At 45.4% G+C, this 23,589-nt stretch overlaps 1 protein-coding gene and 1 non-coding gene across 2 annotated transcripts in view; both read left to right on the top strand.

The window, feature by feature from the left end:
- BICDL1 (BICD family like cargo adaptor 1) overlaps positions 1 to 23,589 on the top strand; it is a gene marked incomplete at its 5' end in the record, with an annotated part of 84,433 nt that overhangs the window by 29,209 nt on the left and 31,635 nt on the right.
- LOC111827538 lies at positions 11,477 to 11,583 on the top strand. Its single transcript, XR_002831150.1, has one exon. It is a non-coding gene; the product is annotated as a U6 spliceosomal RNA (small nuclear RNA).

Here is a 23,589-nt window from a genome sequence, read left to right as displayed (position 1 = left end):
CGGAAAGGAGATAGATGAAACAAGTATACAAGACAAGTGTGGATGGGAGAGTTGGAAGGGGTTGACCTCAGCGAACGTGCCTCAATCAGATTGAGGACGTTTTTAGCAAAGGCCAGCTTAGGAGTACCCTAATTAAGTTAATAACAATGTACCTACCTATATAGTTTAAGTTTAAAAAATGTGGCTCTCAGAAGAAATTTCAATCGTTGTACTGTTGATCTTTGGCTCTGTTGACTAATGAGTTTGCCGACCACTGGTCTAGGTGATAGGGAAATGCTGTTCTTTACGTGAAAACAGTTTTAAGGAAAAAAGAAAAGGGGCAAAAACAGTAGAAGGTAAATGCAAAGCACCTGTCACAGGAGCTGTACTAATAACAAGCTCAGGAGGTTAGCCGGTGGGAGGAAGGACTGGTCACTGCGCGGCCTCCCAGCAGGTGTCCGAGTGGGGGCGCGAAGGAGGTTCCTGCTGTGTTGTCACGAGGCTTTAGCTTGCTAGTCAGCTTGTTTCTTTCTTCGCTGTCTCTGTGGGTGTGATTATTGGTATGAGGTCTCCGTGCGATGGCTTGACAGAGATTTGGGAGTTGTTTTCCCCACGTCCAGTTGAGTTGGAGTTGGTATTAAACTGTGGTGGAGCCCTGGCCGGTGTTGGGCTCAGTGGTTAGAGCGTCGGCCTGTGCACTGAAGGGTCTTGGGTTCGAATCCTGGTCAAGGGTTCATGCCTGGGTTGTGGGTTCGATCCCCAGTAGGGGATGTGCGGGAGGCAGCCGATCGATGTGTCTCATCCAGGTTTCTCTCTCTCCCTTCCTCTCTCTCTCAAAATCAATAAAAACATGTATTTTTTTAAATCAATGGAAAAAATATCTTCAGGTGAGGATTAACAAAAAATAAAAACTGTGGTGGAAATTCCATGAGGAAATGGGGATTATATAGAGAATATGAATTATTGACTGTTTCGGTGCTTGAGATGAGAAGAGAATGAGAATGATGGGGTAATCGCAAATCCCTTAGCAGTGAAGTTGAGCCTCATCCTCCTCCCCTTGCGGTACCTCTTCACCTGGAAATTGCCTGGAAATAACACTTCCGTGCCTTATAGTTTGATCTGTTGTCATGTTATCTCATTTGAGACTCAGAGCTGTATTGTTTGTAGAGAGGCTGGGATTTGCCCAGTGCTGATCAGCTAGGTCCTTCACAAACGGTCCTGTTGTTGTCACTTTCTGTCTTCTATCATGGATGTTTTTCTCGGACTTCTTTCAGAGCTTACAGAACTCAATTTGCACTCCCCAGGTATTGTTGAAAATATGGCTTTTCTTGTGGAAAAATATATGCTCCAGATTTTTTTTTTTTAATCCTCACGCAAGGACCTATTTTTTTTTAAGTGACTTTAGAGAGCAGAGGAGGGGGAGAGAGAGGAACATTGATTGGTTGCCTCCCATACACACCTGGACCAGAAATTGAACCCACAACCTAGGTATGTGCCCTGACCGGTTTGGGACCCGAAATCTTTTGGTGTTCGGGGCAGCGATCCAACCAACTGAGCCACCCGGCCTGGGCTGTGCCCCGGAATGTTCTCTCGCACATAGTGCAGTAAGTGTCCAAAATAGATTTGGTCCCCGTAGGACCAGTTTAGCTATTTTAATCCAGGACAGAGGCTAACATCACTTAATGCCATTATTCCTAATTAACACATCTGTTTACTCTCAACTTGCAATTGTGGTACAACATAAGCTAACAAGAAGATTCGGAATCAGAAGCACTAAAATGTTGATTGTCATGTACCTAAATGGTGTTTTAAGACAGCGTCTTAATTGAGGCAGTGGTGGGTATTAATCTCTCTCCTCCTTACCTGACCCCTAGACTGTTGATGACTCGGGGTTCATCGAGGACAAGGCTGGCTGTGAAATGGCTTGTCTCTCCCATAGCGTCTCATCCTGGGGTCATGGCTGGCAGTGCAGTCCGGGGCCTGGAATGGAATGCAGCTCTGTGGTTTCCTGGGGCTACCGGCCTTATTAGGAAAGCCAGTCTGGTAGTCCCTCCCAGTCTCGTTTCACTGGAGTTTTAACTAATAAGAAAACATCTCTAGTTCTGTTTTGCTCTCTGCCTTTCAGACTTTCCTGCTTCACTGGCTTTACCACCATTTCAAAGGCCCATTTGTCAGTCACCTATGCAAGAACTGATCCCCCCAAAAGAGATGAGTATTGAAAATTAAAAAATGTGTTACTGCCCTGGCCGGTGTGGCTCAGTTGGTTGGGCACGTCCCATACACCGAGTGGTCAGGTTGTAGGCTCAATCCCCAGTAAGGGGCACGCAGAAGGCAGCTGCTCGATGTTCCACTCTCACGTCGATATTTCTCTCTTTCTCTCCCTCTCCCTTCCTATCTTTCTCTAAAAATCAAATTTAAAAATCTTAAAAAGAAAGAAAACATTACTTTGAAAAAGGCAGCAATGATATAGTGGTAGCTCGAAACCTAGCTATTCAGGCAGTCTGCGGATTCCATAGTGACAGGTAATCGAGGAGTCAGGTTGGAAGGCAGCAGCTGATTTAAGAAAACGTGGACCTCAGAGGTGGTCGTGATCCAGGAAGCCAGTGAGGAGGCTCTAGCAGAGCGTGCTGAACACGGGGAGGCCCTGATTCGGGAGTGTGGGGCCTTAGGACCTGGCTGTTAGTGCGTGGTCAGAGGCCTTAAGTCATGAAGGGGGAGGCATGTTAATTAAGATCAAAGCAAGTGCCCAGCCAGCGTGGCTCAGCAGGTGAGCGTCAACCTATGAACCAGGTCACAGTTCTATTCCCGGTCAGGGCACCTGCCTGGGTTGCGGACTTGATCCCCAGTGGGGGACAATCAGGAGGCAGCCGATCCATGATTCTCTCTCATCACTGATGTTTCCATCTCTCTCTCTCCCTCTCCCTTCCTCTCTGAAATCAATAAAAATATTTTTTTAAAAAAAGATCACGACAGGGAGGACTGTGGAGCCCCAAGGGCAGCTATAATTTCACCTAAAGGTTAGCCCCATTTCCCCTCAGTCGGTAGGACAGAGATCCCTCCGCTTCGTTCTCTAGAACACCGTCTCTGACATTGCCATTGCTATAGCTAAGTGTTCTTTTTTATTTTTAACTTGGTTGCCATCAGTGGAACCCTGGAGTGAAATGTTGATCTATTTAGAATTTTCCGGAGTGTTGACAGCAGCTTTCCCTCAAAGCAGGCCATTATAGCATCAATCCCAAGGACTGTGTATCAGAATAAAGACTCCAGGGCCAAGGAAGTCCAGGAAACATTTAATATTATGTCTCTCTCTCGGAGAGTTGCAGCGTATATTCATATACTAAAGGGTTTTGTAAGTCTTCTAGAAAAGAAGCCTACTGGACCCAATGTTTCCCAGACTTTTTAACTCCAGAATTTTGTTTTTTGTTTCCAACACCTACTAACTTTCTTTTGAACCAATATTTATCTCTTAACTTGGGAAATGGAACATACCCTTGGAATTAATAACTATATGCCAGGTGGACTGAGCTTGAGACAAGTAGAGAAGATTTAGATTATCGGTAATGTAGCCCCAGGATTTAGAGAGACTTTCAGAACCTCCTAAGGGAATGGCTCAGGGGCTAGTAATGATGAGATGGGTGTATTTTGGAAAGTGGGACAGGCGTGCATCACTTGGACCTAACAGGACGAGGAGGGTACCTCACATTCGTATTAAGCTTTCAGATTTACAGAACTGGCATTTCCACCATCGGGACCCTGTGAGGTAAAAGAGGCAGATGCTGTCTTCATTTAACAAAAGAGAAACTGCAGATTAAATGACTTTTCCCAAAGTCACATGACATGGCTAATTATGTAGTAAAATGAGTATATCTAGAACTCTGGGCTTAATCTGCAAGTCCAGGGTTTATGCCCACATCACCAGAGTGGTTGCTCATGTCTATGCTAATGAGTGCTTCTTTTATAGAAGTGTACACTTTCTCTTCTTCGCTTTCTTCTTTTCCCCAGATAAGTTCCTCTTGTTGCATTTCAACCCCTGAATTCTTTTCAGCCTTTGCTACTTCCCACAGCATCAGAGTGATGAGCAGCCTAGATATCACAAATACCTAGTTTGTCTCCGGGCATCCTACTTCGCAGAGGATCACAAACTTCAGACTTGGACAAATTTCAAATTCCTCGTATAGAACGTGATTCCAAATATGCATGTAGAACCTACTGTGTGTCGCCTCTTTTGGTTTCGTTTTCATAAATTCGGCCGACATTTACTGAGAACCGACCACCAGCTTACCGGCCAGGCATCACATTATCCTTCAGTCCATTTTATCTTCTGATGCATTTCATCCGTGCACTTTACTCCTTAAGGCTTCAGGATGTATGTCACTCGCTAGAGTTCAACGCTTGTTTACAGTTCCTTTTGTGTTTGTGTGTGCCAGGCGCACGATAGGTGCTTAACAAATGTCTATTGGTGTGTGAAGGACTCCATCAGATCAAAACACAGGAGAAAGAAGGGTTTGCGCATGCGTGAAAGTAATAGAACCCTATGTAGTCTGACAGGGTCACGTCGGCTGTCTTGGTAACCTCAAAATAAAATTCCTTCCACATCTTCCCTTCACCCCTTTACATGCATCCGGGGCCCCACACGTACCTGCGTTAGAACATTCCATTCTCAGAGGCAACGCATTCCATTCTCAGAGGCCAGGGAGGGGAAATCTTTCAGGGAAATGAGGCCAGAATAGGTCAGAGCTCCTCTTCCCAGTAGTGGCTTCGGGTCATGAGCAATGACAGGGATAAGAAGCATCTGATGAAGATTGAATGGGAGGATTGTTTGTCTATCTAGCCTATTTCATGGCCTAATCAAGAGATCCTTCATACTGGCCCGTCACTTTCAGGCTGACAATGGGTTAAAGAATCAACAGTTAGTTTCTGCTTGTCCACACTCCACCCACTTTTCCAGGACTTGGCTGGCAGTTCATCTCCTCCTAAAGGCTTCTCTCACCATTCCAGCCCAGGGATTGCTCCATCTAGTTGGCATTCATTATTCACCGCCTTGGGAATTTTGTTTTGCTTGACTTATTTTTTTAACTAACCTTTTTTTTTTTTAACCAAAACCGTATCATCTGCTGCATGTACTATTTCATAACCTGCTTTTTAAGTTAGTGATCTCCACTTTTCTACTCCGGTAATTTTTCCCTCTAAGTCAGCGGTTTTCAACCTGTGGGTTGCCAACCTGTGGGTCGCGACCCCTTTGGGGGTCGAACGACCCTTTCACAGGGGTCGCCTAAGACCATCGGGAAACACATATGTAATTACATATTGTTTTTGTGATTAATCACTATGCTTTAATTATGTTCAATTTGTAACAATGAAAATACATCCTGCATATCAGATATTTACATTATGATTCATAACAGTAGCAAAATTACAGTTATGAAGTAGCAACGAAAATAATTTTATGGTTGGGGGTCACCACAACATGAGGAACTGTATTAAAGGGTCGAGGCATTAGGAAGGTTGAGAACCACTGCTCTAAGTCCTCATTCACATTTCCCTAATTGATCTCCAGAAATGTCCTTTACTCTTGGTTTGCACACCAGAATCTAATCCAGGACCGTGCCTTATTTTATTGCGTTACGTCTTACCCCTTAAGTGTTATTTATTTTACTATAGTTCCCCCGTTTGCGTTGACATGTTCTAAAAAACTGGGCCGGTTGTTCTGTAGGAAGTTCCAGCCTCTGAATTTGTCTGGTTGCTTTCTCACCGTGACATTTAGCTCATTCTTCTATTCTGTGGCACCTCCTGTCAACTGGAGGTTCTATGTTACAGCGTGGTGGATTCTAGTCAGACCTTCTTGGCTAGACGATAAGCACTTCTGATGCATAACATCAGATGGCACAGGCTGGGTGTCCCCCAGATTAGGGAGGTGTGTGAGGTTCCCCCCTTGTTCAGTTGTGTTTCTCCCCTTTCGACAAGAAAAGTAGTCGACAGCGTATTCAGGCATTGACTTTTGAAAGATTCTTTTTCAGCACCACCAAACACCGGAACACGGTTTCTCTTCCTTCGAAGCCATTGAGCATTTTGGTGAAAATAGCATATCACCAACTAAATTTTCCCATGAAGATTTCCAACGTGGTGTTTTGGTCTCTATAACTTACTGTTCTGAAAAGTGAACCAGTTGGAAGTCTAACAGAAATTACACTTTATCTCTAAGATTGAAATTCGGAAGGCTTCAAATACAAGGGATGGGCTCTGCCGTCTGTGGAAATGACAGAGAACTGTCTCTTAATGAGTACAGTGTGGGAACGTGCACAGTACAGCGAGGTGATTCAGGAAGGCAGGACTGGGCTTATTCTCACTATAATTATAATACTCAAATTACATACCATGGAGGTTAAGAGCTGCCGTCTAGCATGGGTCTCCCTCCCTGGATTGGGGGTGCGGGGCTCGAACAGGAGCACTGGGTCCTGGGCAGTTCATATCTGGATGGAGGGGGCATGACATGTGACTTCATGACCCTGTTGGGGACGTACGATCATCCAAGACTCTTCCTAAGTGGAATTTAGCTTCACACGCCAATTTCTTGCAAGAGGTGCAAGGGATCCGTAACCTTTATATTTATTTCTCACCATTGCTGGTGGTCAGGAGTTGGGCATGAATTAACTGAGCCCTCTGCTCAGGGTCTCTCAAGCCCCTCCACAGCACGACCCCCTTCTTCTCCCCAGAGGAACCACTCTCCTGACTTTCATGGTAATCAGTCCTTTCCTGCAGCGGTTCTCAACCTGTGGGTCGCGACCATCGGAAAACACATATAGCATATCAGATATTTACATTACGATTCATAACAGTAGCAAAATTACAGTTATGAAGTAGCAACAAAAATAATTTTATGGTTGGGGGTCACCACAACATGAGGAACTGTATTAAAGGGTCACGGCATTAGGAAGGTTGAGAACCACTGCTTTACAGCGAGTTTCACTTGCTAATTATGTATCCATAAAGAATACTTTATTTTTCCTATTTGGGAATTTTGCATTAATAGAATCATACAGTGAGAATTATTTTGTGTCTGATTTCTTTCACTTAACAATTTGATTTTATAGTTCATCCATGTTGCTACAAGTAGCTTCAGTAATTTTCATTTGCTTTGGCATATTATAATCCACTAGAGGCCCGCTGCATGAAATTGGTGCATGGGTAGGGTCCCTAGGCCTGGCCAGCGATCAGGGCCGACTGGGGCTTTCCTTCTGGCTGCTGGCCGGGACCTCCCTTCATTCTGCGCCGCCACCTTTGGGTCCAGCACACGTGTTAGCGAAGCCGATTAGGTCTTCCTTGGTCGAACCTCCTGCCAGGGAACAATTTGCATATTAGGCTTTTATATAGAGATTAGTAGCCCTGCGCACGAATCCGTGCGCCAGTAGCTCTGCCGCCCTCCTGTAGCTCCCTCCGCACCCCCGCCCCGCCCCCTCATAGTTTGCTCCCTGCCCCCTCCTGTAGCTCTCTGCCCCACCCTCCTGCTGATCCGTGATCCAGTCATTACGTGGTCAGTCGTTACATAATGACCATTTGCATATTACATCTTTATTATATAGGATTATATGAGTATATCATACACCTGTTTTATTGGTGATGGTTGTTTATAGGTTTTAGTTATTAACAAATAGTGCTGTTATAAATGATCTTGGGCATATATTCTGGTGAACACAGCTCACATCTCTGTGGGATATACACCTAGGGAATTGCTAGTACATAAATCTTTAACAGCTTCTTTTATTATTCCTGAAGCTGGATTCACTGCAGTAAAATTAATGGCTCAGAAGATGTAACCATGGAAGTCGATTTCAGAACTACTATGATTTTGCTCCACAATCGTCAGTACGATAGCCTTTATTCTAGTTTTATTCTTTCTGCTGTGGTGCACACCAGCCACGCTTTGTTCAGTCTGTGGAAACGAGGTATAGAATCAGTAAGCAATGTCCTTGCACTGGGAGCATCAGACTTGGTTTTCCCTCAGGTTCATCTGGAAATGTGCCCCTTTCATGCTGCCTGTAGCCCGTTCTTGCAGGTTGACATAGCACCTATGTCTGATTGGCTGGCAAGCTTTGAACTGTTGGGGAATGTCACTGCATAGAAACATCAATTCACCATGATCAAATGTATAAATAAATACGTCGATGCAGTGCGTTGTCTGTTAGGATTCACTTTTCCAGAACTTAACATCTGTCATTTGAATGTTCTAATGTATGTGCTTTGGGGTTGTTGCTTTTACTTTAACAAATGCAACCCCTACCTTGTTCCTTTATGTGGCTCGTGTCCTTCCTTGAATGCAGGGCTACATCTTATTCATTGCCTAACATATTGCCTCGTCTATGGTAGATGTCCAGTAAGTTACGTTGCAGTGGGTCACCACGTTATTTGGAATTGCTGCCTTTGTTGTATTTTTGGTCTTCCTTAGTGTGTTTGGTTTACTAATGAGGGATCCTTTTGATTGATGTGGAGCACCTTCTCCGCCACCTGGGAGCTCTGGGGTGACAGGTTATTTGGGTTCTCGTTGGCTTGGAATAATTATTCTGCCATTTCACTGCGCCTCTGTCTGAGTGTGCTCCAAATTTTCATTTCTATCTTTTCAAGCTTCCTTGCTCCCCAAAATGTTCTGGCTTATAAGACTGCAGTTAATTGGTAATCTCCACCAGGGCACCCAGATAGGCATGGAAGTTGACTGACAGGAAGGAAGCAAGTTTAAATAGGAAGGTGCATAGCAGTGAGGTAGTACTTTATGCCTGAAAGCCTTCACAGACATTCATCAATTTTCCAACACTTTGAAGAAGAAGGGAATGGGTTTTTATTATGTATTTAATATCTGAGAAAGTGAGATATGCTTTTAATGTATTTTTTTAAAAATACATTTTTATTGATTTCAGAGAGGAAGAGAGAGACAGAAACATCAGTGATGAGAGAGATTGGCTGCCTCCTGCATGCCCCCTACTGGGGACCAAGCCCGAAACCCGGGCATGTGCCTTTGACCAGGAATCCAACCAGGACCTCCTGTTTCATGGGTCGACGACGCTCAATCACTGAGCCACGCCGGCTGGGCTTCATCTCTTAACTCTTCCTGAGAAATGGATGTTCACTTGGGAACAACTTACTTTTTGTAGCCTGGTTTACATAATACATTTTTTTTTTATCAGACGCATCCTTTGACCTTCCATTTTTCTCAGGAGAAAACTGAGTCAGCTTCAAAACTTAACTGGTTTCATGTACACACAGCCAATCCACGAGGCAGTTTCTGGAAGAAGTAAGCTACTCTTGCTCCCTTACCATCCTTGGAGAAATAAGAAAATAGAACAGATACCAACCCACAACACTGATAAAGTCTAAGTGCCCCCTGAGGATGGTCCGGCAGTGGGTAGAGTTAATTTGTCCCATATTTTTTATTTTTTAAATTTTTATTTATTGCCAAAACCGGTTTGGCTCAGTGGATAGAGCGTCGGCCTGAGGACTGAAAGGTCCCAGGTTCGATTCCGGTCAAGGGCATGTACTTGGGTTGCTGGCACATCCCCAGTAGGAGATGTGCAGGAGGCAGCTGATCGATGTTTCTCTCTCATCGATGTTTCTAAATCTCTATCTCTCTCCCTTCCTCTCTGTAAAAAATCAATAAAATATATTTAAAAAAAAATTTTATTTATTGATTTGGGTAGGGGGGAGGGAGGGAGAGGGAGAGAGAGAGGTTGATTTGTTGTTCCATTTATTGGTGCATTCATTGGTTGCTTCTTTCCTGCATTTGCCCTGACGGGATAGAACCCACAACCTTGGTGCATCAGGACAAAGATCCAACCACCTGAGCCACCTGGCTACGGCTGCCCCATGTTTGTTAAAGGCCTGAGGAAACAGGCCAGACTGCTTCCGTGAATTGCTTATGTTCACCCAGTGAACCAGGAAGGTGGAACAGGTGATCTGTGTCCCAGTACTTTTTCCTGACACCAGTTTTAAGCCTTTTTTTCCTATCCAGACCACCTGTTCAGAATGCTTCTGTGATGTTCATTTTGCAGAGGGGACTAGCCATCACTACACCTTTCGTCTCCCACTCAAGAAAACGTAATGAGTGAACCTTTTGAATTTGCTACTATTTATATTGTTTAACGAAAGTATTTACTACATTCCTCTGTTAGTGATAACGAATTACTTGCAGCATATATCACAACTGGTCATGACTGACACCAATATGTTCATAGTTATAGCTTTATATAAAAGTTTTAATTATTTTTTTCAAAATAGTACATGACATTGTTAGATGTCTTTCATTACTTTTGATTTCTTAAAAATAAAAATCAGCAGACTCTGCCTTCTCGGCCACTCACATCCTCTGTCATTCCTATTTTTTTTCATTGTTGATTTTCTTTAAGTCATTTTTTGTCAACTCACTGCCTGTTGTGAGCCCAGCCCTTTCTGGATCCTGGAGAAGTTGCCAGAGAAGTTGGGCCACCCTTTCCTTTAAAGAACCTACAGGTTAGCACCCGTGATAAGCTTGTTTTTGGGGAAATGAATTGTCCTACTGGAGAAGTCAACCTCTCCTCAGTTCAGTGTCCTCATTTAAGGGGCGGGTTAGTAATGTCCACCCGGTAGGTCTTATTATGAAGACTCAGTGGAGTAATCAGTGTGACAGCCCTGAGCGCTGTGCCTGGCGGAGGTCGGCACTCAGTAACTGTCCACTCAGTTTGCATTTAGGAAGCCATGCAAGACACTAACCAGAAGATACTCTATGTATGAAGGCCATTTTTAAAAAATGTGAATTGAGAGACAGAAACAAGAACTGAGAGCTAGAGCTTATTAGGAAAGGCTTCATGGAGAATGGAGGGTTCAGGGAGGCTCAGAACCTAATGATGGAGCTGTAGGTGTACGGGTAAGGAATGGATGGACTCTGCTTTGGAGGGAGAATTGGGGCTCCCCTACCCTCCTCCGCTTACAGAGTGTCTCGCCAGCTTCCTATCCCCATAGGATATCTGTGTGGCTTCCCCAGGGACTCCACAGAAAGTAATTCTCACCCGGCGGTAAAGCCCTCTGCGTGATTGTGGTCAGCATTACTACTATTTGCAAGGCAACCATCAGATGATATGTCATCTTAGTGAGGCAAGATACAAGAAGTATTTTCATCAACAAATCCCCAAATTTGCTGGTAGAATGGCCCACGGGGAGATGACCAGACTACTTCAACTCTGCTTTTCCGTATTTCTGTGTGTAAACATGTAATAGGAGATGATTTTAAGAAAAAAATCTTGCCATGGATTTTTTTTCTATAAGGAAATAGCATCATGCTTGAATTCTATTTGAATCATTTTTGCAAAATGGACATAACAGAGGAGGTAAATCTGAAGGGGGGGCATTTAAATCTAATTTATGTAGAGTTTTGTGACTACTGGTTAGTAATTAGGGGGCAGTGGTAATAATTGAGATGATTCATCTTCTGTCAGTTTTGTTCAAATGCAAGGAAAGATTTAAAAATAAAATTCTCGTGCTCGCTTCGGCAGCACATACACTAAAATCGGAACGATACAGAGAAGATTAGCATGGCCCCTGCGCAAGGATGACACACAAATTCGTGAAGCGTTCCATATTTTTAAAAAATACATTAATAATAATAAAAATCTGAATTTTTAAAAATAAAAATTCCAGATAAAAAGTGAACTCATTCTGGCCCTGGCCAGTGTGGGTCAGTTGGTTGGGCATCACCCCATGCACCAAAAGGTTGCCAGTTTGATTCCCAGGCCGGGCACATACCCAAGTTGCGGGCTCGATCCAGGAACGTACAGGAGGCAGCCAATCATGTTTCCCTCTCACATCAATGTTTTTCCCTCTCTCCCTCTCCCTTCTTCTCCCTCTGAAAAATCAAGAAATAAAGTTTAAAAAGTGAACTCATTCTGTAATACGGGAATTTTATAGAATTTGTGTAGTTCCCTCTGACATTTAAGAGTATGTTATAAACCAGGGGTCCTCAAACTACGGCCCGCGGGCCACATGCAAATACAAATATTGTATTTGTTCCCGTTTTGTTTTTTTTACTTCAAAATAAGATATGTGCAGTGTGCATAGGAATTTGTTCATAGTTTTTTTTTAAACTATAGTCCGGCCCTCCAACGGTCTGAGGGACAGTGAACTGGCCCCCTATTTAAAAGTTTGAGGACCCCTGTTATAAACAGTTGTAAGTGAAAAATAAGTGAATTGATGTTTTTCCTTGGATTCAGCAAATTTGTCTGCAGTGTGCCCGGCACATTCCTGAGCGCTGGGATTATGGCGGCAAAGGCAGCGAAGGCCCTGCCCTTTGGAACTGACATCAAGGGCCGAGAGGCAGTAATTCAGTTAACAAAGGCGTATATATCAGGTGTGATAAGTGCTATAGAGAAAAGCTAAACGGAGGAAGGGAATAGAGATGACATGTGAGGGTAGGTGAACAAAGGAGGCCTCTCTGATGAGATGACATTTGAGCAGAGGCCTGAGTGAGTGAGAGAACAGACCTTGTGAACGTGCCAGGGAAGAGAGGGCCAGGCAGAGGGATCGCAGTGCAGGCCGTGGTGTAAGAATGTGCTCAGCGGTCAGCACGGAGGCCAGGAGAGTGGACCAGAGAGGATGCAGTGCCTGACCAGTGGGGCTCAGGGGTGGAGCACTGACCTATGAACCAGGAGGTCAGGGTTTGATTCCCAGTCAGGAAGCATGACAGGGTTGCAGGCTCGATCCTCTGTGGGAAGTGTGCAGGAGGCAGCCGATCAGTGATTCTCTCTCATCATTGATGTTTCTATCTCTCCCTCACCCTTCCTCTCTCTCTAAAATCAATAAAAACATTATTTTTAAAAAGAGATAGAGCTCTGACAGGTTTGGCTCAGTGGATAGAGCATTGGCCTGCGGACTGAAGGGTCCCGGGTTCGATTCCGGTCAAGGGCATGTACCTTGGTTGCAGGTATACCCCCAGTAGGAGGTGTGCAGGAGGCAGCTGGTCGATGTTCCTCTCTCATTGATGTTTCTAACTCTCTATCCCTTTCCCTTCCTCTCTGTAAAAAATCAATAAAATATATACTTAAAAAAATAAAATAAAAAGAGATAGAGAGGTGGTTGGAGCAGGGGAAGGAATCTTGTACAGTCTTTTAAGGCATGATAATGACTTTACTACGTGTTTTATTCTGAATAATACAGAAAGCTTCTAGAGGAGTTTGAGCAGTGACATACTGTGACTTTTTATTTTTTAAATATATTTTTATTGATTTCAGAGAGGAAGGGAGAGGGAGAGAGAGAAACATCAATGATGAGAGAGAATCATTGATTGGCTGCCTCCTGCACACCCCATACTGGGGATCGAGCCCCGCAACCCAGGCACGTGCCCTGACGAGAATCGAACAGTGACTTCTGGTTCATAGGTTGACGCTCAACCACTGAGCTACATCCACCGGGCATGACGGGTGCTAGGCTTGCTCTGCACAATGGAGAGTTGGCTGCAGGACATGGCTGGGAGCAGGGAGACCAGCTAGGCGATCCCTGCAGTCTGTAGTCCGGGTGGGAGCGTGGAGGCAGGGAGAAGTGGTAGGATGCCGGATGTTTATTTTACTCGGTAAATACTCACATAGTGCTCATTATGTGCCAGACACTGTTTAAACGGCTTTAAAATACCAACTCCTTCAAGCTCAGATCAGTCCTCTGAGGTGAATTTCGAAGGACAGCCCCCAGGATTTGTAGATGGATTGGATGTGGGTGTAGAAGGAAGGAAGGGAGTCCAGGATCATTCCTGTGTTTGGGCCTGAAATGCCTTGGGATGGAGTTGCCATCTCCTGAGAAAGGGAGGACTCGGCACACGTGGGTGGAGGCCTTCTGTCCGGAGTGGGGTTTCTCTGCACGTGAGCTGAGCTGCCCAAGTGGACGTGGTGAGAAGGCAGGTGGATGGGTCAGAGAAGAGGTCTCAAAGCATTCTGGAAGAATTGCCAACCGGAGGTCTGGTTTTTGCTGCTAAACCCCAGCAGCTGTGGTGACAGCCTTTTCCTCGGGCACGGTCGTGTGTGCTGGCATTTTCATGGGCTTTGGGATCAGACGTGCATGGTGAATACGAGCGCCATCGTTTGATAATCTGAGTGGCCTCAACTGTGTGACTTAATCTCTTCCAGCTTCTGTTTCTTCATCTGTGGCAGTGGTTCTCCACCTTCCTAATGCCACGACCCTTTAATACAGCTCCTCATGTTGTGGTGACCCCCAATTTCATTGTTACAAATTGAACATAATTAAAGCATAGTGATTAACCACAAAAACAATATGTAATTATATATGTGTTTTCCGATGGTCTTAGGCGACCCCTGTGAAAGGGTCGTTTGACCGCCAAAGGGTCGCGACCCACAGGTTGAGAACTGCTGATCTATGGAGTCGGTTAACAGGACACACCCCACACATAGCATTAAGATAAAGTGAAATAAGGTATGTTACCTAGATCCGAGCTTAGACATAGCAAGTGATTCATCATCTTCCTTTTCTTCAGGTTTAGTCTGTTGCATTCCACCCTAACAGGACACGAGAAATCTAAATTTGAAGCCTACTCCCACTTACACTGTTTTGAGAGGGTGCCTGTTTAATAACAAGCTCCAAAAAAAGCTTTCCGATATATCAACTATCAAAAAATAACCTTTCAAAAGGCAGTTAAGTGAGGTTTACAGAAGGCTCGGGGAAAGAACAGGGGTGGGTTCTAAGTAGTAAAGTTTCCACCTGAGAAGCAGCGTGAAGGTACAGGTAAGAGCACCAGGCGGCAAATCCGAGGATCCGTCACGGGTACTTAACACCAAAGCCTGAGCCACGGTGACCTCACAGAGGGAATGTGCCTTTCCCGGGGATGGGCTGTTTACATCAAAGGGAATTATCTCATTAATGCTCTGATGATCCTGCTAGTACTTTACAAAGGGACACTCTTGGGGTTTAGCTTAATCCCACTTCCATTTTCTACCTCAAAAAGTACTTATGTAAGGTTTTCAGATTTTTACCTCATACAGTAAACATTTGAGCACCTACTATGTGCCGTGTACTTTTTTAGGGAAACAAAGATAAATAGGAGGTACAATTCCTGTCCTTGAGTCCTTCACCGTGTAAGAGAGGAAACAGACATGTAAATAAATAAAACAGTGGGTGGTAAACAAAATAGAGTGTGTAATAGTCAAGAGTATGATAGGACTGCGAATAATGTTGTAATTTTATCCTGGCAGATTATAAAGCAGTATAGTGGTCGCCTATGGGGAAATGGGGCTGTTCAGGTTAAGAATTTATCAGGTGGAAATTTTCAGGGGGAGACATTCCAATAAGCAAAATGCTGGAGACAGGTCCAGGGGAAAAGAAAAAGGCTTAATTGGATTAATCGTTTGTTTTTACAGTGGTGGGAAGAAAGTGACCGCCACTTTGAAAGCAATTTCCCCTTAATCCCTCTCCAGCTCCAAACAAGAACATTTGAACTTCTTAACCTTCCTTTCGAAGTCTAGACGAGTGCCCTGGTGAGCCATATGACCAAAAGGAAAAAAAAAAAGTGCTGGAATTTTCTTTCTTAATGAGAACTAGACGTGGCAGTTATTTTTTGAGGGACTCCATTTGTCTTCCAGTGGGGAGTTCCTAAGAGTTTCCCCCGCCCATTCCCATCACTGCCCTAAATTAAAATTGACGAAGTAGAATGTCGTTCCAATATCTACCTTCCCCTCGCCCTTCCTGTTTATGCTGAGAAGATTATCCGTTTCTTTTCCAAGTCTCTTCCCGTAACCTCCTTTAGAAAGCATAAACATTTCACATTCTGGGAGTCCTACCACACGCAGTGTTTTCAACCCTGAGCGAAAGGGAGGCGGTTCCAAGAGAGGCGTGTTCTTGGGGACAGTGCATGCCTCGGGGTAACGGGACAGGAATTCTGTTCTCTTGCCTGCATTTGCAGGTCCACTTTCTTCTTTGCCCCCGAGACCTTTCAGGGCTTCTCTGTTCTTATCCACCATCCTGGGGAAGGCCCTGCCTACATGCCCTGCAGCGCTGCCTCCATCCTGGGTGAAGGCCCTGCCTGCATTCCCTGCAGCGCTGTCCCCATCCTGGGTGAAGGCCCTGCCTGCATTCCCTGCAGCGCTGCCCCCATCCTGGGTGAAGGCCCTGCCTGCATTCCCTGCAGCGCTGCCTCCGTCCTGGGGAAGGCCCTGCCTACATGCCCTGCAGCGCTGCCTCCATCCTGGGTGAAGGCCCTGCCTGCATTCCCTGCAGCGCTGCCTCCATCCTGGGTGAAGGCCCTGCCTGCATTCCCTGCGGCGCTGCCTCCGTCCTGGTGAAGGCCCTGCCTGCATTCCCTGCAGGGCCGCCTCCATCCTGGGTGAAGGCCCTGCCTGCATTCCCTGCAGCGCCGCCTCCATCCTGGGTGAAGGCCCTGCCTACATTCCCTGCAGCGCTGCCTCCATCCTGGGTGAAGGCCCTGCCTGCATTCCCTGCAGCGCTGCCTCCATCCTGGGTGAAGGCCCTGCCTGCATTCCCTGCAGCGCTGCCTCCATCCTGGGTGAAGGCCCTGCCTGCATTCCCTGCAGCGCTGCCTCCATCCTGGGTGAAGGCCCTGCCTGCATGCCCTGCAGCGCTGCCTCCATCCTGGGTGAAGGCCCTGCCTGCATTCCCTGCGGCGCTGCCTCCGTCCTGGGGAAGGCCCTGCCTGCATGCCCTGCAGGGCCGCCTCCATCCTGGGTGAAGGCCCTGCCTGCATTCCCTGCAGGGCCGCCTCCATCCTGGGTGAAGGCCCTGCCTGCATTCCCTGCAGCGCCGCCTCCATCCTGGGTGAAGGCCCTGCCTGCATTCCCTGCGGGGCTGCCTCCATCCTGGGTGAAGGACCTGCCTGCATTCCCTCCAGCACTGCCTCCATCCTGGGTGAAGGCCCTGCCTGCATTCCCTGCGGGGCTGCCTCAGGGCTGGCATTTCGCATCCTCCGTCAGTCCCTGTGCCAACTTTTCTCAGACTCTTCGAGATCTGTCCTCGCTTATATTTAATCTTTTAGACATTTCTGCGCCGGTGACTTGAACGTCTGATTTTTTGTTTTTAATTAATTGGTTGCTCCTTGTTTCTTGCTCTGACCCGGGAATCCAACCCAGAATCTTGGCGTATTGGGACGACACTCTAGAGCAGCGGTTCTCAACCTGTGGGTCGCAACCCCTTTGGGGGTCGAACGACCCTTTCACAGGGGTCGCCTAAGACCATCGGAAAACACATATGTAATTACATATTGTTTTTGTGATTAATCACTATGCTTTAATTATGTTCAATTTGTCACAATGAAAATACATCCTGCATATCAGATATTTACATGACGATTCATAACAGTAACAAAATTACAGTTATGAAGTAGCAACGAAAATAATTTTATGGTTGGGGGTCACCACAACATGAGGAACTGTATTAAAGGGTGGTGGCATTAGGAAGGTTGAGAACCACTGCTCTAAAGTTTAGTGTCTAAACTACTTGAGCAAGCCGAGGCCAACATCAGATCTTAAATCACATAATAGTGCTGAAAATGACAGAAATAGCAGCGGCTAGCACCTTAGTGGGACCAGGCACCGTTCGAAGCTCTTTGCACGTGTTAATTTATTCCATCCTCACAGTGACCTTTTGAGGTAGCTACCACTTTATCCTCATGTTACAGGTGAGGAGACATCCTGCCTGAGGTCAGCCAGGGAAGGAGCCCGTAGAGAAGAAAGACTGTGTTTTTTTCTGAGCTTGAGTTTGGAACAGTTTTCGCACGGGAGCTGAGTCTTATGCATTTGTCTCTGTCCTTAGTTTCAAGCATAGAGAGCAAGTGTCCCGTCCACATTGAAATTAGTGCACAGGGCCAGGCCATCAAGTTAACACAGGATTGTGTGTCATTTTGGTTTAAAAAAAAAAAAAAAAAGCCTTCGTGAATCAAAAGCTCTGGTTGTGAATACAGCATATTGGGAATATCTGGGGCCTGTCTTATTGTAGGAGCCCTTGTAGAACATTTAAAAATAAAAACTGAAAAAGATATTTTCTCTGAGTTCTTCTGAAGTGTTTTTTTTTTTTTAATTTTTTATTAAGTAGCAACAGGACCTGGACCTTGAATAACGGCCCTGTTTTAGAAACAAAAGCAGATTAACAATTAGCATCTGTCCTTTTTTCCTTTTTCCAGTAAGGCCTGTGGTGCCCAAGTTGCTGGTCTTTGATGCTGAGGGGTTGCGTTGGTGACAGTGGTTGGAAGGAGGATAATGAACTGTTATTGTGCTCTTACGCTAAAGTTAGTTCCAGTGAAACCATGAGCCGTGGCCCCCATCTAGGGGTGCACATTTCTGGGTGTCAAAGAGCAGCTTTTAAAACACTGGTGTGACCAGGGCCACCAGTCATGTGTTGCTTTTATCAGGCATCCCCTCCCCTGAGGAGTACGCACTGTTAGTGGCATCCGACTTTCCTCGTTCCGGGGTGCGTTTTTTGGCATCCCCGAAAGTTGTCCAGTATGTGACTGTTTTTGTCTTTGTTTTTAAATGGTAATGAGCCCTGGCTGGTATGCCCAGTGGTTAGAGTGTCGGCCTGCGCACCAAAAGGTTGCAGGTTTGATTCCCAGTCAAGGGCACATACCTGGGTTGCAGGTTCCATTTCCAGCCCCAGTCGGGGCACATACAGGAGGCAGCCAATCAATGTGTCTCTCTCACATTGATGTTTCTCTTTCCCTCCCTCCCTCTCCCCTTCCTTCCCTTCCACTCTCTCTAAAAATCAATGAAAAAAGTATCCTCAAGTGAGGATTAACAACAACAACAAAAATGGTAATGAGCCCTGGCCGGGTAGCTCAGTTGGTTAGAGCGTGTTCCTGACTCACAAAGGTTGCAGGTTCGATTCCCAGTCAGGGCACATACAGGAATCAGCCAACGAATGCCTACAGAAGTGGAACAACAAATGGATGTTTCTCTCTCTCCCAAAAAACCATTATCATTGTAGACTCGTGAGTATTTCTCTTACTCTGTGCACTGTAATCTAGGACTGTTAGTATTTGTTTCCTTGACCAAATGGTCCCCGTCTTCGGCGTTGGGAGCTCAAGGTGGCTCCTGGGGGACCATCGCTTTCGGAGCACCTCCTTCCTTTCCGGCATGACAGGATGTTCCTGCTCGTTTCGTATTTTTCTTGCTTCATGAAACTCTGGCAACAGCCATTTCTCCAAGGAGCCGTCCGTGGTTCATTGGTTAGAGATTGGTGTTTAGAAACCAAGATCTGAGCACTAGGTGTGCTTATTGCTGCCAGGGTGTCATTACTGTAACTATGTCTCACTCTGTCTATTTGTATGTATACAGGGCAGGGCAAAAGTAGGTCTGCAGTTGTTTGTATGGAAAATAATGCAATAATTAAGAAATAATAATATAAGAATAAGTTGTGTTTCACATACTCACAACTGTAAACCTACTTTTGCCCACCCCTGTATAGGAACGGTATGATGGTAACTAATTGTACGCACACGTAGAAAGACTGGTGGGGGGTCAACAAAATGCTAACAATATTTTAAAAGCATCCTGCAGTGGGGTTCTGTTTACATTTAAATTGAAAAATAGATTCAATTATTTTGAAAATAGTATTCTAAATTAGCAAAGTTTTCAACTTCAGTACATTACAAATGATTTTAAATAGTTCCCCCTCTGTCTGAAATGAGAATACATTCAAGGTAGTGGCTCTAAGGTCACTTTCATTTCATTTTATTTTATTTATTTTTAAATATATTTTATTGATTTTTTTACAGAGAGGAAGGGAGAGGGATAGAAAGTTAGAAACATCAATGAGAGAGAAACATGGATCGGCTGCCTCCTGTACACACCCCACTGGGGATGTGCCCACAACCAAGGTACATGCCCTTGACCAGAATCGAACCCGGGACCCTTCAGTCCACAGGCCGACGCTCTAGCCACTGAGCCAAACCGGTCAGGGCGTCACTTTCATTTTAATGAGCATTTTTGAGAGGGAGCAAAGGGGGGCTGGGAAAGGGGTGCTCTGTGTGGAGGCTGAAAGGACGAGTGTAGAAGCTAAAGGTCTGGTGGGATTCCCAGCCCAGCACCTACCAGCACAAGTATGACCTTGGGGAAATGACTCACCCTTGGTGTCCTCACCTGCAGATAGAAAGAGTCAGACCACCTCCTTCTCCCGTTATTGTGAAGATTAAATGAATTAACAAGCGTGAAATGCTCACACCAGGGTGGAACACGGAAGAGATGCTTGATACGTGAGGCGTTGCTATGGTGTCATCATCCTGATTGTCACTCTCACTGCCACGCCCCAGGTAGTTCAGGCAGACGCCCGTTATTCATCACGCCCTGGCAAAAATTGATAATTTTTTCTTTCCTTTTTTTTCAAATACAAGCAAAAGTTTATTTAGAAAGTCCCAGAGGTAGAAGTAAGTCGGCTGGGCTGCATGGGCTCAGGAAACAAGTTACTGAGGCAAAAGACGGGTCCTTGGAGCTTAGGAGAAAGACAGGCCAAGAGAACACATCTGGGAAAGGAGGTGGGGAATGGCAGGCTCCCAAGCGAGGCATGCGGCCCGCCGACCTCGAGTTTGACATGCTTCCTCGGAAGAGAGTGCTGGGCAAAGATGGGGTGGGGAAGGCACAGGTGTGATCTAGAGAGAGAGCACTGATCGTTTTTCTTTTTTAAAATGTTTTTGTTGGTTTCAGATAGAGGGAGAGGGAGAGATAGAAACAGCAGTGATGAGAGAGAATCATCGATTGGCTGCCTTCTGCAAGCCCCCTACTAGGGATCGAGCTTTTAACCCAGGCATGTGCCCTGACTGGGAATGGAACATGGACCTGGTTCATAGGTTGATGCCACACCAGCCTGGCTGAGAGTTTTTTCTTTTCTTTTTTAAAATAAATCTTTATTGTTCAGATCATTACAGTTGTTCCTCTTTTTTCCCCCCATAGCTCCCCTCCACCCAATTCCCACCCACTGTCCTCATCCATAGGTGCACGATTATTGTCCAATCTCTTCCCGCACCCCCCACACCCCTTTCCCCCCCAAGAATAGTCAGTCCATTCCTTTTCTATGTCCCTGATTCTATTATAATCACCAGTTCATACTGTTCATCAGATTATTTATTCACTTGATTTTTAGATTCACTTGTTGATAGATGCATGTTTGTTGTTCATAATTTGTATCTTTACCTTTTTCTTCTTCTTTCTCTTCTTAAAGGATACCTTTCAGCATTTCATATAATACTGGTTTGGTGGTGATGAACTCCTTTAGCTTTTTCTTATCTGTGAAGCTCTTTATCTGACCTTCACTTCTGAATGATAGCTTTGCTGGATAAAGTAATCTTGGTTGTAGGTTCTTGGCATTCATCACTTTGAATATTTCTTGCCACTCCCTTCTGGCCTGCAAAGTTTCTGTTGAGAAATCAGCTGACAGTCGTATGGGTACTCCCTTGTAGGTAACTGAGTTTCTTTCTCTTGCTGCTTTTAGGATTCTCTCTTTGTCTTTTGCTCTTGGCATTTTAATTATGATGTGTCTTGGTATGGTCCTCTTTGGATTTCTTTTGTTTGGGGTTCTCTGCGCTTCCTGGACTTGGAAGTCTATTTCTTTCACCAGGTGGGGGAAGTTTTCTGTCATTATTTCTTCAAATAGGTTTTCAATATCTTGCTCTCTCTCTTCTTCTGGTACTCCTATAATTCGGATGTTGATACGCTTAAGTTGTCCCAGAGGCTCCTTACACTATCTTCATATTTTTGGATTCTTTTTTCTTTTTGCTTTTCCAGTTGGGTATTTTTTGCTTCTTCATATTTCAAATCTTTGACTTGATTCTTGGGATCCTCTTGTCTGCTGTTGGATCTCTGTATATTATTCTTTATTTCAGTCAGTGTATGCTTAATTTCTAGTTGGTCCTTTTTCATATCCTCCAGGGTCTCACTAAATTTATCGGCGGTTTCTCGAAAATTCTTGAAAAACCTTAAAACCATGGTTTTGAACTCTATATCCAGTAGTTTTCTTTCCTCTATTTCTGTCATTTGTGATCTGTTTTTTTGTCTCCACATTTTGGCTGCTTCCCTGTGTTGATAGAGTGGCTTTGTGTGCTAGGTGTCCTATAGGGCCCAGTGGCTCAGCCTCCCCAATTACCTGAGGTGGACACTCTTGGTGCACCCCTTTGTGGGCTGTGTGCACAGTCTTGTTGTAGTTAAGCCTTGATTGTTGTTGGTATCACTGGGAGTAATTGACCTCCAGGCCAATTGTCTGTGAGAATCAGCTGTGTCTACAGTGGGAAAACTTCTGTGCTGAAGACACCCTTATGGGGCAAGACTTGCTTCAGTGGGGCTTTGGTGCTCACTGAGTCTGCCCCCTGAGTGTGTCCCTTATGGATCTGAGGAGTTGTAATCTGGATGGTCCCACTCTGACCACTGGGTACACTGGCTCTTAGATCTCTAAGGAGGTGCTAATTTAGCCTCTGCCTGAGGCTACCCAGCAGGAGCTACAGAGAGATCTGCGGATTCCTCTCCCTTGTTTGGGGTTTGGAGGTGTCCAGATGAGGCCCAGCTGTGAAGCAGTGCAAGCTGCTGTGGGGCCTTGGGCCTTCTTTTGGATGATCTGGGTCTCTCTGACCCAGCTGCAGTTTGTTAGGTAATTTTACATTGTAAAGGGCCAGGCCATTCATATGCAAAAGCCTCTGCTAGCAGCTTGGGTGGGGAGGGGTCTCAGGGACTCAACAGGGCAGAGCAAACAGGTATGGCTGATCCTCAGCCCTGCCCTAAGAGGCCCCGGGTCTCAGTGTCCCTCGGTAATCGCTGCAAGCACCTCTGAGAGAAAGCCGCCCTCGAGTTCCGCCCGCTGCCAGACAGTCCAGTTTCTCCCCGTATGAGTCTGGGTCCCCAGAGACTCGCCCAGAACTGGAGTTCAGAGCAGTCGGGAGCTTGAGACTCCCTCCCGATTGAAAAAGACAACCGCATCCTCCATTGCCAGCCCTTTCCACGTGCGCCTCCGTACCTCTGCACTTTACTTCCGCACCTCCTCTGAGTCTCGGTATGCTTTTCTCTTTCCTTCTAGTTGTAGAATTCCCACTCAGCCAGCCTTCCTGTGATTCTGAATGATGTCCGTTTTGTCTTTTAGTTGTAGTTTTGAAGTGGTTGTGCGAGGCAGCAATTTCCGGTGTTTACCTATGCCGCCATCTTGGTTTCTCTCTGAGAGTTTTTTCTTAAAGCTCAGTAAGTCAGGCAAAGTATTAAAATAGTATATCTTTCCTACTATGATTTCTAAGTTAATTGGTTCATTTTTTCCTTTTTTGACAAACAAGTTAAATGGATGCTCACTAATGGTTTTGACAAACAAGTTAAATGGATGTAACTAATGCAATTTCCTTTCCTCCTTTTAACAAGAAAGTATATAGTTAACAGTTCTGCTTTGGCCAATTTAAACAAATTTAATCTAAATGTTCCATTTGGGGGAAATGTTCGTATGTTATTAATCACGTCAAGAAGAAGAGTAATCATGGAACAGCTCTGCTCAGTGGGGAGAGCGTAATCTGTCCAAGATGGTCCACTGACCACATTGAGCATTTGGGGGAAAGGAACACAATGTCCGTGTTTTTCTGTATTGTTTAAAGTATACATGTCCTCCTTCCCCCCCTCCCCCCCCCCCCCT

Source organism: Myotis lucifugus, unplaced genomic scaffold (genome assembly GCF_000147115.1).
Source record: "Myotis lucifugus unplaced genomic scaffold, Myoluc2.0 scaffold_181, whole genome shotgun sequence".
NCBI lineage: Eukaryota > Metazoa > Chordata > Mammalia > Chiroptera > Vespertilionidae > Myotis > Myotis lucifugus.
This window is presented reverse-complemented; position numbering and strand designations above follow the sequence as displayed.